Source organism: Akebia trifoliata, chromosome 1 (assembly GCF_017979445.1).
Source record: "Akebia trifoliata isolate Shusen 1 chromosome 1, ASM1797944v1, whole genome shotgun sequence".
NCBI lineage: Eukaryota > Viridiplantae > Streptophyta > Magnoliopsida > Ranunculales > Lardizabalaceae > Akebia > Akebia trifoliata.
In genome coordinates this window covers 31,241,426-31,265,216 of record NC_141375.1, presented here as the reverse complement: position 1 = coordinate 31,265,216, position 23,791 = coordinate 31,241,426, and the positions used below count along the sequence as shown (strand labels likewise).

At 33.2% G+C, this 23,791-nt stretch overlaps 3 long non-coding RNA genes and 1 pseudogene across 6 annotated transcripts in view; all 4 read left to right on the top strand.

Moving 5' to 3' along the window:
* The window catches only part of LOC147411731 (uncharacterized), a 52,435-nt gene extending 35,933 nt beyond the window's left edge, over positions 1 to 16,502 (top strand). Inside the window, exons 1-2 of one of the 3 annotated variants that reach the window (XR_015180895.1) lie at positions 13,670 to 14,423; positions 15,909 to 16,502. This is a non-coding gene — a long non-coding RNA (uncharacterized LOC147411731). Of the gene's footprint in view, positions 1 to 13,669; positions 14,424 to 15,418; positions 15,761 to 15,908 lie in introns of those variants that run through there. The other 2 variants (XR_015180892.1, XR_015180894.1) reach the window with 2 other exon arrangements.
* LOC147411734 (uncharacterized) lies at positions 1,003 to 4,483 on the top strand. Its single transcript, XR_015180883.1, has 3 exons — positions 1,003 to 1,327; positions 3,042 to 3,139; positions 3,283 to 4,483. It is a non-coding gene; the product is annotated as an uncharacterized LOC147411734 (long non-coding RNA).
* Positions 4,724 to 7,841, top strand: LOC147411733 (pyrophosphate-energized vacuolar membrane proton pump 1 pseudogene; annotated as a pseudogene). Its single transcript, XR_015175915.1, has 5 exons — positions 4,724 to 4,976; positions 5,327 to 5,381; positions 6,514 to 6,893; positions 7,005 to 7,091; positions 7,181 to 7,841. The product of XR_015175915.1 is annotated as a pyrophosphate-energized vacuolar membrane proton pump 1 pseudogene (transcript).
* On the top strand, positions 11,055 to 12,950 carry LOC147411732 (uncharacterized). Its single transcript, XR_015180898.1, has 2 exons — positions 11,055 to 12,261; positions 12,383 to 12,950. It is a non-coding gene; the product is annotated as an uncharacterized LOC147411732 (long non-coding RNA).
* Positions 16,503 to 23,791: the final 7,289 nt, after the last annotated feature.

Sequence of the window (23,791 nt, the reverse complement as noted above, 5' to 3'; positions counted from 1 at the left end):
AGATTAATGAAAACTATCTTAAATGCCCTTGTTTTCAACTTGTAGTAAAAACTCTTGATTTTTCTTTCCAAAACCGTTCAACTTTAACTTCTTGGGTTAAAAATTGTACTTTCATTTTCAATCTTAAGATTCTATCTATTTCGACCTTAATTTAAAGCTCAAGAAAGACAAGGATTTAAAAAGAAAAATAGAAGATAGTAGAAAAATTAAGGAGTTTCTTCAATGGACGTGAAATGAGGATGACAGATCCTTAGAAGAAAATTCAAGGTTCTTGGTTAGAGGTTGAATATGAGTCCGTTTAGGGCATTTTTAATTAGTCTATAAGTAAAGACCAAGTTCATGGGAGTATGTCATAACTTTGAAAACGTAGAACTATCTCAAATATTGAGAAAGTATGGCTAATTCATCAAAAAATATATGAATAAACATACCCTAACTGAATAAATAATTGTTATAACCATGACGACTACATTCTTTAATTTGTTTATAGATCCATTTGTTATTAATACTTCAACAAACAAACAAAAGTGGGTCTACATTTTTATGGTGGAATTTGTAAAAGATCATTTAACTTTATGATAGTGAAAACCATTAATAAGCTTAACCTTTGTATAGAACCTTAAAACCTTCATCCTTAAGTAACCAACATTTTAGGTTTGGCTCCATTACCAAAACCATATTTTTACATGTTTGGCTATTTTCTCAGTTCACTTTGTGGGATTACTCTGATGACTTACATTTTAAAATTTGAACACTTTTTTTTAATTTTTAAAATTAGGTATCTCTATCACTACGTCATATTGCGTTTTCGGCGATACCAAATTGCGCTAAAAACGACTGCTAAAAGCTGTCGTTAATTGCGACTGTTTTTAGCTGTCGTATAACCGTCGGTTCAACATACTCATGGGCGGTAATAAGTAAAAGTTGGGGTGCCAATAGTCACTCTTTAAAAAAATCCTCACAGACCTTCGTTTACAAAAGTTCGATCTCCGCCACACTCTCTTCTCTCTCTCGAATCGGTCTCTCCTCTCTGTCTCTCTCTCTAGAATTCGTCGCTCTTCTCGCTCTGTCTTGAATCTGTCACTCTCTCTCCCTCGAATCTATCTCTCTCTTACTCGTCTCTGTCTTGATTTTTTTGTAAAGAAATCGATCGGAGTTTGAGTGAAAGATCTTCGCTCGATCTCTCACTCACAAAATCTGTCAGTTTGAAGACGCAATCAGACTTAGATTTGCAAGTTTTAGGGCAGAATTGATCGACGTTTGATCGAAAGTTTTAGGGCATTGTTCGATCTCCCTCCCTTTGCTTGGTTTGTGATCGAATCTTTAGGTATGTTAAAGTTTTTTATTGAATCTCAAATTTTCCTTAATTAATTTAGGATTTCAAATGTTTTTTTTCATTTGAAGTCATACTGTTTTTGGAGGATTAGCAATGGATCGAGTCAATTCAAAGATCTGATCCGAGCTTGATTTGTAAATTATGAGTGTATTGCAAATTATGCACATTGTTTTAATTGGAGTTTCTGCTATGTTATGTAATATACTAGCTGATTTCAAATGACTGTATTTGGCTTTGATCCTTGAAAGTTATAGTTTGTTTGGTGTTCTTTTAATGGCTTTGAACATCTGATCTAATAATTGGATGTGTGCCTCGTGTATGGAAAAGGCATGTGAGATCTTTTCAACCATCTTGTACTGATATGAGTATTGCTCCTCTATCTAATAGTTGTCCATTAACTAGTAATCTGCACATGAAATTTTTTTTTTCAATATAAGCTTTTAAGTTCCATTTTTCTTTATGGAATTCCATAAGAGAATGCCGTCAAAGTACTTTTTTCTGCCATTTTGGTACTTTTGCTTGAGTTAAGAATTGTTTTGATTTGCATTAAAAAATTTAGCATGAGTTGAGTTACTTCTATAAGCTATTTTTAATTTGCATATTACATCATATATGTGATATCTTTCATGTTAATCTATTTGTATACCCCTTTTTGTGCTGCTAGATTATTATTGCAATCTATTCTCATTCATATTTTGTGATTTATTTGAAAATTTATTAGGTAAACACTTCATCATAGTTTAGTACTAATTAACTAATTTTTTTTCTTTTTATAATTTTTTGGGAATCCGAGTTCTTATGAATCAAACTCATTTAGTTTGACTTCTTATTTATGATTTGATGCTGCAGTTTTCCAATCCTTCTTTATTTATTCCCAAACTGCTCAACTTAATTAATTTGTAGTTGTCCCCCAAAAGTTTTTCTCTAAGTATGCTGGATTGTTATTGTGTCTGTGACAAAGAGGGCTCTTGTAGTGTTGAAACTTGAAAGTAGATCCCAATATTTGGAAACAAGAAATGTATGTATAAATCTTGTTATACTATTGGGAGTAAAGATTACATAGGAAGACAAATACAGGTTGCAATGAGTCGGTTCTGGTTCAGTTCCTATGAAAATAAGAATTATAACCACTATATTTTAGTGGTTCTGGTTTTTGTTGGTTCTAGTTTTAAAATAAGTGGAAATAGTACTGTCAAATCTGCAACAATTTTAGTAGTTTATATACTAATGCAGGGTAGTTGTAGGAAATATCCACCTTTAGTAGCAAAACATAGGTGTATGACTTAGTTGTTGGAAGTGATAACAAAGTAAAGAAGAAAACTTATGTCTTGATCAAGTTGATGACCCCATTGAGTGGTGGATCCCACCTCCTTTATGTTAGTAGCTTGTACAATTATGTTGTTGGTAGCAAGCCATTGGTGACTTCACCATTTGCCTCCTCTTTTCTTCCATCTCTCTCCTCCCGAAGCTTCAGCTTACGGACATGCCATTACCCTCCTTTGTTTTAATTTATTACATTGGTAGCATACTGGAAGTAAAATTAATTCAACATTTTGTAAGTATGGCTGAATGTTGGTTCTTGAGTAACACACAATTTAAATGCTTTTTCTATATATGTGCTGGTTGCATCTATAGGTGCAATTATATATTGTTTTGATCATATTTTAAAGATTTCAGCTTTCATCTACTGGTACTATCTTTTTAGGTACACAGATAGAATGAAAAGTGCAGTTGATCACTTTAAGCAGGCCTTGTCCATAGACCTCTAACTGTGGACTGCATATGATGAACTCTGTATATTAGGTCAGTACAAAGCATGCTTGAACTTGGATCTTCTTTTTCTGTCAATACCCACAACATTAATTCAGTGATTCAGACAAGTTTGAACACTGTTTTCAGATTTTGTGAGTGAATTTTTAAACTGTTGATCATTAACCCCTCTATAGTTGTCCTGTTACTCCATATGTAAAAAACGAGGACTCGGCTTGGAAATCTCAAGTTGATTGGGCTTTGTCCTGAAAAGGTTTGTGATTTATAAGTTGAAACCAACCATCGCTTGGTTGATTCTAGCAAATCAGTTTTTTTCTCATTCAATTATTTTCTTGTGCAACTCGACTAGGTTGAATCAAAAACTCACACAATGTGATTTGCCCATTCTATGATGAATTTTGAAACGAGTTTTAGAGTCGGTGAATTTTCTAAAAAATATTCCAATATTCTGTAACTTCATGAAGACCACACTGTTTTGGATGTGATAACTTGATAATTAATGTAACCCCATTTACTATTTCGTGAGGTGTTTGGACCATGGTTTTAAATCTTGTCTGCAATAAGAACATGTGAATGTTGCAGTGCTAAGATATTATGTAATATGAGTCTGAAATGGGACAAGTTTCAAAGGGAAAAAGAAATAGAGGGGAGGGGGCGTGCTTAGTAGAATATGGCTCATCCTTTGTAGGACATGGTTTCTTCAACATCAAGAAAAAGGCATAGATGTGCCCACCATTCACAGAAAAGGATAGGTTACCCTCCCATCCTTCTATTTTCTTCCTGTTATTCTACATAATCAAATTACCCTCATCTGTCTATCTCAATTCTCAAGAGTCAAGTCACCTTGTAGTTAGTCATTTAGCTGCTGGGATTTGAATTACTGAGTTGAGTTCTAAGGGCAAGAAAATCTATAGTATTTTATCCTTCAAGGTTAAGCTGTCCATGCCGTGAATACTCAATACCCTGCCCAGCCCATCCCAACCCAACCCAACCCAATCCAATTTACACCCTTAACTGTGACTTTCAAGGATGGCAGAGATTATGTTGAATGTGCCAACAAAGTTTATCTCAAAGGGGGGAGCAAACCCATTATCAACTTATTGGTTCTCTTGCAAGCATGATGAATTTTACCAAAATTCCAATAATAAAATTGATCGATTTACTATTTTGACTTATAACTTAATTTTGAATAGGTTAAGTTTATAATTTTATTATGTATTGGTAAAAATCAAAGTGACATTCATGAGTTAGACATGAACCAATCAAATGGCACTTGTGCTGCATTTTTATTACATGGCCATTAATCTTTCTTTCAATCAACAATCAATGCTTGAGTATGTCTCCAATGGAAGTTAACCATGCTGACTCAGTTATTCTTTTGTTTGTTGATTCAGTTTTGTGGAACTTATGGCCCCTATATTTTGTTGGGAAGCATGGCGTTGCGTGTGGCATATGATTCAGGTGTCATTACATTTTGATGGAACACGCTGTTCCTTTATTTTTTTTTATTTTTTAGATAAGCAAGTGGGTTACTGGTTAATAATTAGTAGGTGAAGGCTGGTTTTGTGGCATTGACTCTCACATAATTAAACCAACTTAGCAAGTTGGTTTTCGAATATAGGATAAAATTGTGATATGACTTAACAGTTATGTGATCACGTGCCCATGCAAAACGTCGAATTCAGGTGATGAGATGCAGGGCGTGCTCTCACGTGGGGACTGTTTTTTTTTTAAATAGAAGGGATGGTAAAGGAGAGGAGGGACCACCCAAACCTTCTGCCAGTTTCTATGATAATATGCTAAGAGTTAATTGTCATACACGTTCTTCATCATGTCTTTCTACTCCCTCCTCACACATGAATTTGCCAATGTAAGCTGTCAGATTCTCCGTTATAACATTAATACTTGAAATAAGATTTGGGACTTAAGAGTCATTTTGCAAGATATGGTTCCAAATTACTGAGAGAATTGAAGTTTGTTTGTAGTAATGTTTACTTGTTTTAATCATAGAAAGATCAAATGGTAACCAAACTTGTAAGTCTGACATTTAGAATTATGTTAGAATGACTCAGCACATTTTTCTTCCAAAAAAGTTTAATTTCTCAAGGTGTGGGGGAAGGGTGTTCTTTATTGATTAAGTATCTTTCAATTCAAAGCATCAAAAACTTTATAAAAAAATTGATCCAAGTACATGCTTTTAACCTGTTGTTTATGTCGTAGTGTTTCTATTTGCAGTGTTCCCAAAAATTGATTGCCCAATGATGTATCCAGTCCTGTGAGCATTCTAACTCGTTCTTTGTTTCTATGTTCATTGATATTTTTTATTATAAAACAATGATTGGGAGTTTTTTTTTTTTTTTTTCTATTTGATGAATGTCCCTCTCCTTGAATATTGGTCCAAATTAACAAATGTATTGAAGGGATTGAATGATTGGTAGGTCTTGCGTACTGTTAGAATTTCCATATTTAGAAAAATATGTGAGTTACATCTGATAAGGGAAAGAATTAAATTGTGGGTGATCCCAAACAGTTTATCCAAAACAGTTCTTTAAAACAATATATTAGAAGATAGGCAGGGTACTACTAGTTACTCTTTGTTTTGACCAAACATATGGCGATAAAGGTTTAATAATGGTGATGATGATCTCTTTATATGGATCAAATCAGCTTACGTCAATATAAGGGCAATCTCAATTCACAACTCTCATTCGATCATTTCTGTTGCCTGAATTAAGATTCATACTGGTGGTATCATTTCCAAACTAACAGTCTACCATAATTTTAATTATTGTTTGCTTTACATGGGCTAGATAGAGTTTTGGAGCTTAAACTAGTGCACACAACACTGAGGCAGCCAGTTTTATTCTATCTTATCTGCCCCAAATGAATAAAATGGCATGTTAATAAATCCCTATACGCCTTGTTAAATTCATGGGCTTTGATGGTGTTTTTATACTTCGTTGGCAAAGGGGCATGATGCTGCTACTGTTTTAAAGAAGCTAGCCTCAAGGTTGTAGTCTTTGAAAAATGTGGATGGTTCACACTTTTATGCATTATGAATGCTTTGTATCAGAGGCATGCAGCTTACATGCATATGTTGTTGGTGGTAGGTTGTGGTAGTTTAAAAAAAGTTTAATTTATTTCAATTTTTGTATCCCCACCACACAAACACACATATATCAACGTATGGTGCACACCACTTACACGGGGCATTAGAAATGGTATAGAAGGTGTTACGCATCCCCCTTGGTTAAAGCCTCACACACAGACACATAAGGTGTAGAGTGCTTTGTGGAAGCCCATCCTCATGGCATGAGCTGCAAACACCTTTGGGATTTTGAATCTCTAGTTTTTTTAAAGTCCAGGGTTTATTATGGCCTAATTATATCTTTGCTTTCTTCTTAAAGGTGATCGCTGACAATGTTGGTGATAATGTTGGGGATATTGCTGGGATGGGATCTGATCTTTTTGGCTCTTACGCTGAGTCCTCATGTGCTGCTCTTGTTGTTGCCTCCATCTCCTCATTTGGGATCAACCTTGAGTTCACTGCAATGTGTTATCCCTTACTCATCAGCTCCATGGGCATCCTTGTTTGCTTAATCACCACTCTATTTGCAACTGATTTCTTTGAAATCAAGGCTGTCAAGGAAATTGAGCCTGCCTTAAAGAAGCAACTCATTATCGCCACTGCTCTTATGACTGTTGGAATTGCTCTTGTTAGTTGGGTTGCCCTCCCACCATCCTTCACAATCTTCAATTTTGGAGTCCAGAAGGTTGTGAAGAACTGGTATGCTCCATAACTGTTCTTCATGCTTTTTCAAGATATTTGCAATTTTTTTTACATATATTTTGGTTGTTTCAAAATAATAAAATATGTTGACAGAGACTCCAATTGCAGGGAACTGTTCTTCTGTGTTGCCATTGGCCTATGGGCTGGACTGGTTATTGGATTTGTAACCGAGTGTTACACTAGCAATGTATACAGGTAACTAATCTTAGTAAACCTTCCGTTCCTCTTCAATTCTGTCGCATAATAATTTTTATCTTAACAAAAATCTGTCTTTCATTTTACAGCCCTGTACAAGATGTTGCTGATTCATGCAGAACTGGGGCTGCTACCAACGTTATCTTTGGTCTTGCTTTGGGATACAAATCCGTGATTATTCCGATTTTTGTCAGTTTCAGCTTGGCTGCTATGTACGGCATTGCCGTAGCTGCTCTTGGAATGCTGAGCACCATTGCTACCGGATTGGCCACTGATGCTTATGGACCCATTAGTGACATTGATGTTTTGAGTTTTTCATTTGGATTTTGGTGGCAGATTTGGATTTCGATTTTGGTAGATTTGGGTGGCAGATTTGGATTTGGATTTTGGCAGATTTTGTATTTCATAAAAATAATTAAAAATGACACATTTTTTTTCATTTATAAATTTAGGAAAAAATGTAATTTTTTTTTATTACAAATCAAGAAAAAACGACTGTCTGTGACAGTCATTTTTTCCGACTATTACTGTCGGTTTTACCGACTGTCAAAGACCGTCGTTTTTTCCGACTGTCGAGGACAGTCGTTTTTTCTGACTGTTTTAGACTGTCGTAATTTAAAAACCACTCCTTTTAAAACGACCCCTATTCCGACTGTAGGGGCAGTCGGTTTTTTCAAAAACGACTGTCATGGACAGTCGTTTTTAGCGCATTATGACGTAGTGTATAGACAGCAAACGGGCCATATTTAGGCTTTGTCCAGTCTATAAACCATGGTCTTTTCCAAGGATTAGACCTAGGGCACGTGCATCGCCTACACATCACATGCACATGACTTACCTTGGATGTCCATCTAATTAAGTTTTGACTCGATTGTGCAAACGCTCAATCTAATGGTTAGGATTTATCCTTGGAATTATTTTTCTAGAGATGTATAAATTATGTTTGAATAAAATTTAATATTTTATTTATTTTCTAGTTTTCAAAAATAATGTTAAATATAATATAGAATTAAACTAATGTTCCAATCAAACTGGATAATTTTTAGATCCACTTGACAAATTTCCTTGTAAAGTAATTGGAACAATTATTTTTGGGACAATGATTATGACCGATCTTTTCCAATGTGGGATATTTTTGAGATCATGCATTGGTTTGCACCAATCACAATCAGTCCAAGATTGATCCCTTTTGTCAAATAAATATTTCATTTATGTTTAGGAATGCTGTCAATTTGTTAATACATCTCATAACTTGTTAATGAGGATATATACATCAATCAAAAGTAGTAATATTACATGGTCCAACTAAAAGTTGGAAAACTAAAGACGAAAAAGGCAAATAATTGATGGATGAAATGAAAGACGAACCAAATAAAGTTCATTTGAAAGTGAAAAGTGAAGCTAGGTGTTTCATGGTTACTTGGTGGGTAAACAGGGAAAAAATGCAAAACACCAAGAAACTAAAGAGATATATCACTCACCCTTCAAGCTATTTAATTTCTTCTTTTTCATAGTGTGGCTTTAAACTTCGAATTAACCAAATTAACTTGGTTAGACGATGTCAATATCTCTTAAGTATATATTAAAAAAAAATCCAACATACTTATGTGTTTGAATAAAAACAAAAAACAAAAACGAAAAAAGATTGATTGTTCTTTAAAGTCAACTTGCTCAGGTTGGATGGATTGGAGTCTAACTGAGGAAAATCCTAAGATGTTCGATTTAGATCTAATCATAAAACCCAACAAAATCACTATTGTACGAAAGAAGAGTTTATGGCCTTTAGATTTTCTTTACCAAGTTGATGGCCTTTAGATTAATGTTGCATAGAGAGGGAATCCAAAAAAGAGCATTGGAAATTTAGGTGTAATATTATTCGAGAGATTTACCAGGCAGACCTACCTGCTGCAATTTATTACAAAACTCCGCTTACTTTATCAAGTTTGTTACGGAACAAACCTTTACTTTATGAATCAAGCTAGAACAAATAGCTTTGTAAGATTCAAATCTTACTAAGGGTCGTTGGGTACATATGGATTATCAAATTAGTAATCTAATGCACAGACTTCTCGATTTCATGAAAAAAATCATATTAAGAAGAATTTTTTATTATTATTTTTGAGTTTGATCCATAGTGTCGTTGTCGAACTCCCAAATTTAAAATTAAAATTCAACTATGAAAACTTTTGTTTTTTGATTATTTTTTTCAAAGTTCTTATAATTTTGTCCTTTATAACTCTTAGGCATCAAATCAAGATTTTAGATGCCACAAATTGATGTTGATAGGATCCTTTCCAAGGTATGTTGAGTAACAAATTAACGTATCGGTTTGAATTTTATGATTTGAATCTCACTTAAAGGTTTGATGGGTAACAAACTTTATAAAGTAAGGTTTGGTGGTTAACAAATTTCATAAGGTTCCCTTGGAGTTGAAAGAGCCTCAAGAGAGTTTTTGTAATAAAAATGCAACAATTATATCCACCCCACCGGATAAATCTCTCATAATATATTTAAAAGTAGGGGTATTTTTAGTCTTCCAAATTTTAGGGTCAATAAACATTTACTAGTTTACTTCGCCTTCTCTCTTTATGATAATAAAGACATACATGATATTACATAGAATCGTGTAGGAGTAACATTGAAATGTACATCGATTTTGACAGTGTGATGAGGTGGTGCACACATAATCATAGATTCTTTTCACTCACACCACCACATCAAAATGTAGAATCGGTGTACATTTTAATGTTACTTCAGCATTATCCTGTTAAATAATTATAAAGTATAATTGAGGTTGAGAGTCAAGATCTCATCATGTCATGACCCTCATTTATAAGTGTGTGGTACGAAACGGAGAAAGAAACCCTTTACCAAAATCCTTTAGGAGTCCATATTGGGCTCGGCATGAAATGAAAAAAAAAAACAAAAATGTCCTTCTCGTAACTTAATTTTTTCTATTATTATGTGTCAATGTATAGTGCCCTAGCACTTAATAGAATGACTAGCTTGTAAGCAACATTTTCTCTACCAAGTCCAGTTCCCCATGAATTTAGTGCTTTCCTTATCTTGTAGGCATTTTACATCTTGAGTGATTTTCACTTCAGTCATAACACATGAAGGGGGATAAGGAGCCTAGTTGATATTTATGTGATGCATTTTTGATACATCATGCGCACATCCATCTTTTTCAATTTTGTTTTTTACTATAGCAGTTTGCAACGATTGAGGTGGCACTACTTCTACAAGTAAAATAAATCCAATCGTTTAAAATTGAGAGTTCACTGTTTGTTGATTTTCAATGTCTTTTTTTTTTTTTTTTTGTGAAATCCGATCTGAGGCACAAGCGTAGATGGCCTTGGTATTATTTTTTGTAACATGCTACTCTCTTGACATTAGAAAAAGTGCTATAAAGAGTTACAGGAAAAAAAAATGTTATGTAAATCTAAAATTAATTTTTTCCCTAAATTTTTTATTAACAACCTTTAAAAATAAAATGATTGTAATTACCATATATTAGTAGGAGACTAGGCCTATAACGAATTTGGCAAACTTAAAAGCCAAACAAATAAATAAATAAAATTAAAATGTAATTTTGTTTGAATAATTTGTGAATAATAATATGTTAATTATTTTACCAGGCTGAAAACTTGAGAATTATTCTGAATATTTAAGTAGAGCCTAAAATGTTCTTGCTTAATTTTATATAATATTTATCTAATACATTTACAATTGTGTATCGAGTGAAAACATTACTCTATTAAGAAATAAGAATATCTCAATTTTTTAAAGACGGACTTCCTAACCTCTAAGGTAAAAAAGTATAATAAAAGATAATCTTTTGAAACATTAATCCCACGTCTTTTTTTATTTATTTATTTATTTAGAAAGCTACTATAGCCCTTTTTTAGTTTTTGTTTTTTTTTTTAAGAGCTACTATTGCCAAACTAATTTAAAATCTCCCATAAACAATATGGGCTGTGAGGATTAAATTAAAAAAAAATGTTTGTTTTTATGTTTGTGTCTTTCTTCTCATCCCTCATTCAAAGAGAAGAACAAAGTTGAAACTAGGTTCTCTCTCTCTCTCTCTCTCATCTTCACCATGAAAGCTTGAATTTTTCTTCTAAAAAATCCGAAGTTTCTTATTAAGATCGGAGATTTGGAGAAACTCGAGTCTATAAAGCCTGGATCGGAGATCTAGTTACCAAAATCAGAGATTTGGATAATTTCGTGAGGGATCTAAGTACCTTTTCCAAAATCGTACTGATCCTTCTTCGTCATCAAGGAGACGTGGCTTCTCTGGCCTTAGTTTCCAAAACTGACGCATCATCTCTCTCTCTCTCTCTCTCTCTCTCTCTCTCTCTCTATGTATATATCTATCTATCTATGTGTGTGTGTGTTTTCACTATTGCGATTTGGGAACTAAGTTACTTAGAGGTAAACAGATTTTTCTTTTGCAATACCAATTTACGCAAATTTTTATTTCTCATTTCCAATTTTAGCTCCAATCACTACTCACTAGTAAAGAGGTAGACTTTTGTTTGTTTAATTGTCAATGGTAACTTCCTAAATAATTGATTCTTGGTCCTTGCATGAATTATATATCATATATTAGTTAAGGTACATGTGATGACCTAGCCATATCCTCCATGTTTAGGTGACTTTTTGAGATGCTCATGTGTTCTCAATCAATGACATGCACACCTAATTAAATCTTGGTCCTACCATAGACTAACTTAAAATGACCTAAATGCTATCATTTTCAACATTTAACAAAAAAATCTTTCTTTTGATAAGAGACTAGAACTTAAATTATGTCCATCAAAAGAGAACACATCCCAAAAATCATCAAAATAAATCTTAACAATTGAATTTCAAGCTTTGTTGAGTTCATTTTCACTGGTACATGATTACCAACTCATTTTTTAAAATGCTTTGGTTGGGTATTACATGAGGGTGCATGTAGTTGGATTTTCTTCAACAACAAAGAAATCACATCCACTCACATTACCCCTATTACCACCGCAACCACAATAACATTGTGATCTTCCGTAACCATCATAACATGGTGGGGGCTTACCATAACCAGGATGATACCATGGTTCCCAACCATAGTGACCCTCATAACATGGCCTACAACAAAACCCAAATGGTACCGGGTATCCTGTTACAGGTACTGTTACAATAATCTTTTATTCAATTTGCTTCTTTCTTGTTGAGTTCGGCTCATCTTCCTTCTTTGAAGAATTTTTTTAATAAATATTTGTTTTATATATATTTTTTGAGAAAAACAGAAATAAAATGGCAGATATACGATGAAAAGAATAACACGGTGATGATCTACGGTCCATTCGATCTCATCAAGTTTAGAAAGAAATTGAAGTGCAAAGCTGGTGATGTTATAACAAATATTGAGATCAAAACACCCGAACCGGACAAGGTAAAAAAGCCTCCATCCACGCTAGAAGATGACAAAAAAATTCTAAAAAGAAGGTAGATAAGCTTGACTCACCAAAACGAACGCCAACAACAGCTAAGCCAAAGATTGTTTTGCCAGTACCTGTAACAGGATACCCGATACCATATGGGTTTTGTTATAGGCCATGTTATGAGGGTCACTATGGTTGGGGACCATGGTATCATCCTGGTTATGGTAAGCCCCCACCATGTTATGATGCTTATGGAAGATCACAATGTTATTGTGGTTGTGGTGGTAATAGGGGTAATGTGCGTGGTTGTGATTTCTTTGTTGTTGAAGAAAATCCAACTACATGCACCATCATGTAATACTCTTCCAACTCTTCCTTGGTGTGTTTAATTTGGATTTTTTTATTTAGTTATTAGGGTTATATTGTTTCACAAGTTAGTTTTGTTGATGGTTGAAATGAACCAATCTATTGTAATTGAGATATTATGATTTATAAGCTTCTTGAGTAAATAATCTAACTTGGACAGCACATAAATAAAAAGTCACTCTAAAAAAAAAATAATAATAATAACTAAGTGAAATAATGTAGAAGTATTTTAAATTAAAGCAAATCATTTTCAAAAATGAGTTAGTAATCATGTACCAATGAAAATGAACTCAACAAAACATGAAATTCAATTGTTAAGATTTATTTTGATGATTTTTGGGATATGTATTCTATCTTGATGGATTGATTTTAAATTCTAATCTCTTAGTAAAATAAAGATTTTTGGTTAGAGGTTGAACATGATAGCATTTAGGTCATTTTACGTTAATTTAAGGTAAGACCAAGATTTAATTAGGTGTGCATGTCATTGATTGAGAGCACAAGGGCATCTCAAAAAGTCGCCTAAACATGAAGGACCAACAAACAAAAATGGGTCAACCTCTTTAATAGTTGAAGATGTAAAGTACCATTTAGGATAGAGTCGTGATGAATGCACAATGTCTTGATACAGAATTGAGTATGCAACTGATGTGACAAGGACAGATACAAAGTAAAAAAAAGATGTGTGCTCGTACGGATTCATAATTATGGCTGCCCAATTACATAATATGATTTTCCCGCGTGGCATACATAATCGACTCTCTCGATATTTTAGAACCATAGGTTTTATGCCTCCGGATACAGAACCATACATTCTCATAAATTTATTCTATTTGTGTATCCCGATCTATGATTTTGGCACACCCCACCACGTGGGGGAGTTTGATTATCACCACTCTTCTTGTACAGGTCCTTAAAGAAATTTGCCATTAAGTGACCGACACTGTAGGTTCAGAAATCAGATCCATCACGTGACATTGTAATGTGGTGGTGCACACATAATCATAGATTCTTTTCACTCACACCACCACATTAGAATGTAGAATCGGTGTACATATTAATATTACTTCAGCATTATCCTGTTAAATAATTATAAAATATAATTGAGGTTGAGAGTCAAGATCCCATCATGTCATGACCCTCATTTATAAGTGTGTGGTACGAAACGGAGAAAGAAACCCCTTACCAAAAAATTTACGGAGAAAGAAACTCCTTACCAAAAAATTTTTGGAGTCCATACTGGGCTTGGCATGAAATGAAAAAAAAAATCTAAAAATATCCTTCTCATAACTTAATTTTTTCTGTTATTATGTGTCAATATATGGTGCCCTAGCACTTAATAGAATGACTAGCTTGTAAGCAACGTTTTCTCTACCAAGTCCAATTCCCCATGAATTTAGAGCTTTCCTTATCTTGTAGGCATTTTACATCTTGAGTGATTTTCACTTCAGTCATAACACATGAAGGGGGATAAGGAGCCTAGTTGATATTTATGTGATGCATTTTTGATACATCATGTGCACATCCATCTTTTTCAAAGGTAGATCCCTTGTAGTGTTTTTCTTTTTTTTTTAACTATAGCAGTTTGCAACGATCGAGATAGCACTACTTCTACAAGTAAAATAAATCCAATCGTTTAAAATTGAGAGTTCAATATTTGTTGATTTTCAATGCCCTTGATCTGGCTTATAAGAGGTCTTTTTTTTCTTCTTCTTTTTTTTTTTTTTTATACAAATCATTACATTCTAATACATAGTCGATACAATTTGATACATATCCGATAAAATTTTAAAATATTCAATATTGTGTATTCATCTCAATATATTTATATATATTAATTGGTACATTTTCATAATTTAAACCATGCTTACATGTTGGGCAAAATCTTCATTATTCCGATGTGTGACGTTAAGTAGTGGAATTATCGTCATATCCAATGATTTTGTGCTGAGAAAATTTTGAATTTATTTTTTACGTGAAATTCAAAGTGAAGAATGGGTCAAATGATTACAATAATTGATATGTCAACCTCATGATATATATATATATATATATATATATATATATATATATATATATATATATATTTTTTTTTTTTTTGATAATGAAGGGTATCCGGGCCAGTTTGCATGCACCAGACTAGTCCCTACGCCCCGCACTTAGGCTATACCCCACTATGTGGAGCGGTGCGTGGCCAGCAAGATTTTTTTATGGGTAGTGGGATTTGAACTTGAGACCATAGAAAAAGCAGATTCCTTGGCCCCAATTAACACTCATGATATTCGTATTTGAGAACATAACACTCAGGGTTTTAAAATAATAATAATAATAATAATTCAAATTACTGTAAAATTACATAAATACCCTCTGAAAATCTCTATTTACAATTTGATGTTATAAGGTCATCTTCGGAACATGTTTTACAATTTGATGTTATGAAAGATCACTTTCGTACCATTTCAAATGATGCCACAGCCTAAAAAAATCAAATAGATAAACACAGTATAAGTTATGTTAAGAAGCTTCGTGTGTGTATGGAAATTCCTACTCCTTCCTTCATTTGCTATGTAAATGCGACACGTATAAATCACTTGTTCCAGATCCATCAGCAAAGCACATGCTGATTTAACAATTATAGCTATACGTCATGGTCATGACTCATGATGACATAAAATTCGATTAATATGACAGGTGTCTTCGTCTGCTTGGCTGTTAAGGTGTATGTCCTTACTATCTTTCCACATGTAATTACCACGTACTAATTATGAAGACCTTTGTTATATATATATCTCTCTCTCTGGTTTTTCTATTAATAATTTTTCTTTGTGGGGGTACTTGGAGTTCATACCTCGAGCACTTCCAACAATGGCAGAAGAGGTCTTTAAACCTCTCTCTGTTCTTCAAATCCATCTTTTTCTACTTATGTTTGTGTTTTAGAAATTAATCTTTTATTTTCTTTCTCATTTATATCTTTAATATAATTTGGATTCTCTAAATAATGTAATTTTGATCAATTTTGTTATAGATTTCGACATTGGTGTTGAAGGTTGATCTTAATTGCTGTAAATGCTATAACAAGATTAGGAAAATTCTATGTAGATTCCACTCTAGTGAGTTCTCTCTCTTACTCCTATTTTTTTTCTCTCTAATAATAATATCTAACAGTTTTATATATATTTTTTTGAGAAAAATAGAAATAAAAGGGCAGATATACGATGAAAAGAATAACACGGTGACGATCTACGGTCCATTCGATCCCATCAAGTTTTCAAAGAAGTTGAAGTGCAAAGCTGTTTATGTTATAAAAAATATTGAGATCAAGAAAGAACCCAAGAAGGGAAAAACGACTCCACCTAAATCAGAACCAACGCCAACAACAGTTGAGCCAAAGATTATTGTGTCAGTACCTGTAACAGGATACCCGGTACCATATGGATTTTGTTGTAGGCCATGTTATGAGGGTCACTATGGTTGGGGACCATGGTATCATCCTGGTTATGGTAGGCCCCCACCATGTTATGATGCTTATGGAAGATCACAATGTTATTGTGGTTGTGGTGGTAATAGGGGTAATGTGAGTGGTTGTGATTTCTTTGTTGTTGAAGAAAATCCAACTACATGCACCATCATGTAATACTCTCCCAACTCTTCCTTGGTGTGTTTAATTTGGGTATTTTATTTGGTTATTAGGGTTATATATATATATATATATAAAAGGTTATGATTTATCTATATTGAGTGATGGATGTAGGGGAGGGGGGGTTTAATATTGTTTCATAAGTTGGTTTTGTTGATGGTTGAAATGAACCAAACTATTGTAGCTAAGGTATTATTGGGATATTATAATTTATAAGCATCTTGAGTAAATAATCTAACTTGGAAAGCACATAAATAAAAACTCACGATAAAAAAAAAAAAACAATTTAGTGAATCAATGTAAAAGTACTTTAAAGTAAAGGGAAAATTATGAAAAAAATACAAAAAAATACCAAAAAAAATATTTATAAAAAAGAATCTAATTTTTGAAAAATTAAAAAAAAGATAAAAATCCGATCATTGAAAGACTAGTTTCTTCTCTCTCTTCTCTTTCTCTCTCTTCTACATTTAAAAAAAATCAATTTTTTTTAAATAGTTGTCATTGAAAGATCGATTTCTTCTCTCTCTTCACTTCTCTCTCCTCTACATTTAAAAAAAAAATCAAATTTTTTTAAAAATACCGATCATTGAAAGACTAGTTTCTTCTCTTTCTTCACTTCTCTCTCCTCTACCTTAACTAATATATAATATTTAACTCGTGTAAGGAAAAATGGTACTAAAAAAATGAGAAATTATGTTATTGATCAAATATTATAAAGGTTGTAACAATGATGACAACAACTTAATTGAGATATGTTATACGAATCATGACCACTTTGACCAAGAATCAATTATTTTAAGAAGTAACCATTAACAAATTATACATAATTATTGTATTTTTGTATATGTGCCTCTTCTCTCAGACCATTTTATCCTAATGGTTGGTGGGACTATTTGATGACTTTTATATAATAATAATAATACATAATTCAACCTAGTTTTTATCCTAGCGGTTGGTGGGACTATTTGATGACTTTTGTATCAATTCTGTGATTTGACTCTTTTCGGATTTGTATATCAAGTCATGACAAAATTCAATCGATTTGAGTTGATTCAATAAAGTTCTGAAGTGAGTCATTGAGTTTTATTAATTGGTGACGTTGTGATGGTGACCAGAGCTTTGTGATATTACGACATCATAATTATGGGATCGCACCTACAACATACCTACTTTGAAGCAATAATATTCATTCTAATATTAACTTTGTGACAAATAAATATTTCGTTTATGCTTAGAAATGATGTCAATTAACTATGATAATTAATTTATGTGATTTTTAAAATATTCCATATGTTTTAGTGAGGATATATCTCAATCAAATGCAACATATGACATCATCCTACCAACTATAAGAAAAAAGATGGAAAAACTAAATTAATACTGAAAAGGAAAAGAATTGACTACTCGAGGAAAGTAATAAAGTTCAATTTAATGTGAAAGGTGGTCAAGAGTGTGTATGTTTCGTGCTTACTTAGTGGCAAGCAGGGAAAAATGCAAAAAACCCAAGAGACTAAAGGCACATACACGTGTTGTTATCCCCTAAAGCATTTCTTCCCTTTTGATGGTGTGAGGTGGTGTGTGGCTTTAAACTTCTTAACTCTTATTAATCAAGTTTCACCTGATTAATTGACACTAATCATATATATATTGTTTAAAGTATATAAGACCATCTGGTACATTTTCTCATGTCCGAATAAATTATAGGGTGATTTATCGAAACATATGCTGAAAATTGAAAATTTATTTAATGTCTCATTTTAATTCCTAAATAAATTGTCATCTTCGGAATTAAAATATTTTCAATAATTTTTATAAAAAACCTATCTTACTAAAATTAAAACAGGAATAGTATTTATTATTTATAGAATATGAAAAAAAAATCCACTTCAATGAAAATATTTTAATTTCTAAAATGACAGTTTATCATTTTCAAAATTAAAATGAATAATACACTAATTAAAAAAAATGTAATTTGTATCTATCATTTGTTGAAGTGTGCCTCCAAAACAATTAGGTCCGATCCAAGTATATATGTATTTTTGGGTTGGACTTGTAATTTATGTAAGTGACCCACTCATGTGGTGCTTCTAAAATGGGTTTTATTTTCTTTTATTGTAAGTCTAACTTCAAGTCTAAATTTTTTTGAAAAAAGAGAGTAGGAAAATAAACAAATCCAAAAGAGGAGAGGTTGAGAGGTTTGAAAAAATTGAGATCTAGAATAAGGTAAAACTAAGTGATAGAGATGATTTCTTTTATCAATTTGTCATGTTTTCTTCATAGTGAAATCGAACTCTAATACTCATACCTCTGTGGATGTAACCTTCGGGTGAACCACATAAAATCTCGTGTTGTAGGCATTATATTCTTACTCTTTCTTTGTATGGTTGTTTATCTTCTTTTCATTTGCTACTATTAGTTAGGTTGTTATTCATTGTTATTATCAAACAAAGTCTTAGAAGATGTGACATACAAAATGTTTGGTTAAATATCCAACAAGTGTTTGATTAAATTATTAAATGAACTTCACAAAGGTGTTCACATACACAACATCATTTTGGGAAAAAAAATAAATAAATAATATTGTCAGTCCTTTAATGTTCAACTTGCTTAAGTAGGAAAGATTGGGATCTCCAATGTGTGAAACGTAAAGTCTAAACTAGGATTGTTTTGTAAATTGGGGATGCCCTTAATACATGTGGGCTCATGTGATTGATTTATCCAGGATCCTATGAGCAAAAATAATTTCCAAATAAAAAAAGTTAGCTAAGCAGAGCCAAGAAGGGGTGAGCGGAGGCTATTGCCCCCCACTCAAGTATTTTTTGGTGAGGTAAAAGCTCTCTAAACTTAGATGATTTTGTGATACACTCGTGTTATAACGTGCCCTCTTTTATCGTTTTGCCCCCACATCCCTCTACCCTTCAATTTTTTTTGCCCCCACCCCACTACTTTTTAGTGAATATTTGGGATACTTAATTGTGTTTTTAAACTGTTGGCATGTCCACCTTAACCTTTTTGCCCCTTCCCCTATATTTTAGTAAATATTTGAGCCACCCCAGTTGTGTTTTTAAACTGTTGATAGATCCACTTTGAACTTTTTTTTTTCCCTCTTACCTCTCAATTGTTTTGGGTGATTTAGATACCGTTCTATTAAATTGATTAATATTTGAATACACCATTTTTTAAAAATTGGTGACATTCACTACCCTTGATTTGGATCTTCTCTCATTGATTAATGAGAAACGAAATAAATACTCTTTCTTCAATCTCTAACAAAACAAAACAAAAAAAACAAAAAAAACAAAACAAAAATCCTTGAATTTTATCCACAAAATCAATCATCTTCAAGTTCTTCAACCGTAATGTATAACCTATATTATGTTTCCTATAAAAGAAAATCCTCGCTCCGCCTGTGCGTGTGCGTGACGGATCCAGAGATCACCACCCTACCTGCCAATTCCATGTTTGGATAGGAAGAGGAAAAAAGATAAAGCTATCCTATGTATATATTTGCATGTGTAGAGGAGAGTTGCTGTACATCCATCCTTATGTGATGAGAATGGTCAACACCCATCCCACCACGGCACCACGGCACCACCTACCCTGCTGCACATAACATATGATTGCCAAGTATCTATAGGTACCCATCGAAAAAAATCTAATTGTTCTAGTTCATATTAGTTTGATTCCAATTTAGAATTGAGTCTAATCGGATCCAATAACAATGGAACCAAAACTAGGGTTTCCGATTCCGATTAAATGGGTAACCATTGAGACCTCTAGCAAAAAAGGTCAGTTATAAACCAAAAAAACAATCCCAATCATGTTTGTTTACAATATTTATCAAAAGAGTCATATTTTCAGTTTGGTATTCTTTTATTTTTATGAAAAGTATACCCGTGACTTAACTTTTTAGCCTTCATGTGAGCTTTAAAGGTGAATTGAATTAAAAATAGCTTTTTAGAAGTAGGTACCCATTTTAGTGAAGACAATTAAATACCAAAATGGGTATAAGGCCCTTTTGATTAATATTTCAAAAATATCATTGGGCCAGTAATCTCAGCAAAATACTTGGCCGTTCTGATGAAATAATTGTAAAAAATATCAGCACTCATGATCCCCTGTTTTTGTAAAGATGATCTCCAAATCCTCTTAGGATTGGATCATGCACCATGGCCCCTTTAGGATATAGAGTACAATAATAGAATAGGTCATGTTACATAATAGTATCATTGGTTGAGATTTGATGTAGGTTAGGGGTACAATTAGTTTTAGATAAGGGATTAGTTGATTTTATCTATAGATTAACACATTTGATATATGTCATGTTGTTGGCTATTAAGTACTATTTGAATATTATGCCCTTGAGAATTATGACCCCAACCCTGCTTCATGACTTCCAAGTTGAGGCCCTACCCCTCGTTTTTTAAAGAGGGTCAACCAGATTAGCGAGCTAGCCTGCCCATGTGAGCCATATTTTTTGGGCCGCATTCACCTGTGGATTATTCTTAGGCTTTCTTAGAGTTTGGGTGCTCTTGCATCTAATCGTTCTTAATATTTATATCACTCATAAGCCCATCTATGGGGTCTTAACAAGCAGGTTTAGCCATGGACAATCCAAGTCCACGCCCTTCCTAAAGAGTTCGGCTTCACAGTGGCCAACCCAAAATGTGCTATAATTTAAGTTTTGGTTGGATGTTTGATAAAGTTGATCCTAAAATAATTATTTTCCACTTGTGGAGTTATAACTTGAGTCGTGATAATATGATGCCCCCCTCTAACACATGCCCCATCACAAAATCATAGATCATTTGCCTTGGGATACACAAGAAAATATTATAATTATGTGTATCCCAAGGAAAGTGATCTATGGTACTGTGGTGGGGGCGTTAGAAAATCATTACACTCATAGTTTATAAGGACAATATTTTGACTATCCAACTAGTATTTTTTTTTTTTTTTTTGGGTGATAGGTTAATGCTTGGTTAGAATAGGTAATATGGTTAATTGTTAACAAAAGAAATATGGGTTCAAAGGGTTTGAAAGTAGGACGTGGAACAACCCTTCGCACATTTTACCATTAAGTTAAATGGCACTTCTTCAGCTAGCATTTTGTTATTCTTCACATGATGATGATGATTGAAAGAAAATGAAAAAAAAAAAACCATATATTCTAATATTATTATTTATATAAAAAATTTTAACATAAAATAACAATTAAATCAACATTAATTTCTAACTTTTAATAATACTATTGTATTCTTTGGCCGAGCACGAGGCGCACACAATACCATATGTTATAGACTAGTTGACCCAAAAACCTCGTAATTACAAATGTGAATAGAAAATGAATGGTGATTTATAGACCCTTGCATTCTCAAAGCGATTACATGCCCCCTTGACCTCCATCTCCTTTGTAAGATTTTCTACACTATTTTAACTTAAATGTCCTTATCTTCAATCTCTAGCTAAAAACCCTTGATAATATTCTCCAAAAAAGCACACATTCAAGCTCTTTGATCACTTGGTAAATTATTTTAACATATTCAACCTCATGTTTAACTTTGCTTTCAAATTATCTCTTAGCCTTTTAGGAAACCTTTTATTTTTCTAGCATGTCTTCTACTCTTTCCTGTTCCAAAGGTTTGAAGGTTGAAGGAGATAAAATCTTAAGATTGAAAATTAAAATACAAAATAAACCCAAAATGACACATTTGGAGAGAGAAAAATCGCAGAGTCATCATGCCCCAGATGAGATAAACCATTTAACTCCATTTATAATTATTTATTAAATTGTATTTTGAAAATGCTTTGTCCCAATATCATATTTTGTTAAAATAATGAATATTTAAATCATTAAAAATTAGTTATTTTTATATTTTAAAAAATGTACAAAAACCCGATTGACCCAATTGAATTTTATTGACTTAGTCAATATTTTCAAAACATTGGAAGCGCAATTCTTATTGAGTCCAAACGAGTCAATATTAAGGAAGATCCACACTGAACATCCCGCTCGTTCATGAATAATATTGAGATGACTCGGACAAGTAATCTCAATCTCAAACTACATTTAAAATCATGTTTGTCGTTGACCGAGGATTAGTTTAGAATGAGGTGCACCCAACAAAAGTGCGTTGGAGCACTTTTCAAGAAAAAGCCATTACTACCTGTGTACTGTATCATGCAACTCAATGATTTGTTTTGCTTACATTGTGATGCTGTTGAGGAATCCAACCCTAATATTGAATTTTGCTTCAAAGTAAGGAACCCCTAGGCAAACCCTAGGGGGTGAAAACTTGTACTTGGACACCTTGAGCTTTTCGATATCAAATTGAAAATTATGTTTGAATGAGGTAAGACCATGGTTTTAAAACTCGTTTTGACTTATCGTCTCGAATGAGTTTTCTGATACATTTGAGTCATCATGTTCAACAATGAGACAAATGAACCACAGTTTTAAATCTCATCCAATACGTTTGACTTGTCTATCCGTCTCGTTGGTGGACGATTAGGATTGTCAATGGGTGGTGTATAGGCCCGATCCAGCTCAGTCCGTCTTGGATCGGGTTTGGGTTTAGTAATTAAGCCCATTTAGTTATTGGGTCTGGCTAAGCCATTTTATTATAGGGCCGGGTTTGAGTATTGAATGGAGGCCCAAATGGTGGCCTGGCCCGTTGTATTATATTAAAATATGTCGCATAATAATTTTTTTATGAATTAATAATGGTGCCCATAAAATTTTACTGTATAGAATACAATTAATTTTTTTAAACATGCTAATAAAATATTATTTTAATTAGTTTATTGTTATTTAGTATGCTTTTAATACAATAAAAAAGAATTAAAAACGAATTTCTCCCGAATATAGGTGATGGGCTATAGGTAGATCGGGCTTAGACTAAGGTTTTATTACTTAAGCCCGGCCCGAAATTCAGATGGATTGGGTTTGGGCCATGTTTTTTAGCCTTAAAAGGCTCGATGTGAGTCAAATCCACAATTCCGATCCACATCAGTTAATTCATCCCTCTCTCATTGATTCAAGCCATGCTTGGTTGGTATTCTAAGGTGGTGTGACCCTTTGAATTTGAAGGATAACTGGGGATTGGGCCATCTCCACGTGCATCTCACGTGCCTCTAATTTTGTGGTAATTAATGCATGTCCGCACTTAGTTGTTCAATGTGAAGAAACACATGAGATTTTGCTGGAGCCGCATAAAGAGAATTGGTAGTTCATAATCATATCTGGATCCCCCAAATCTTACCCAAAATTA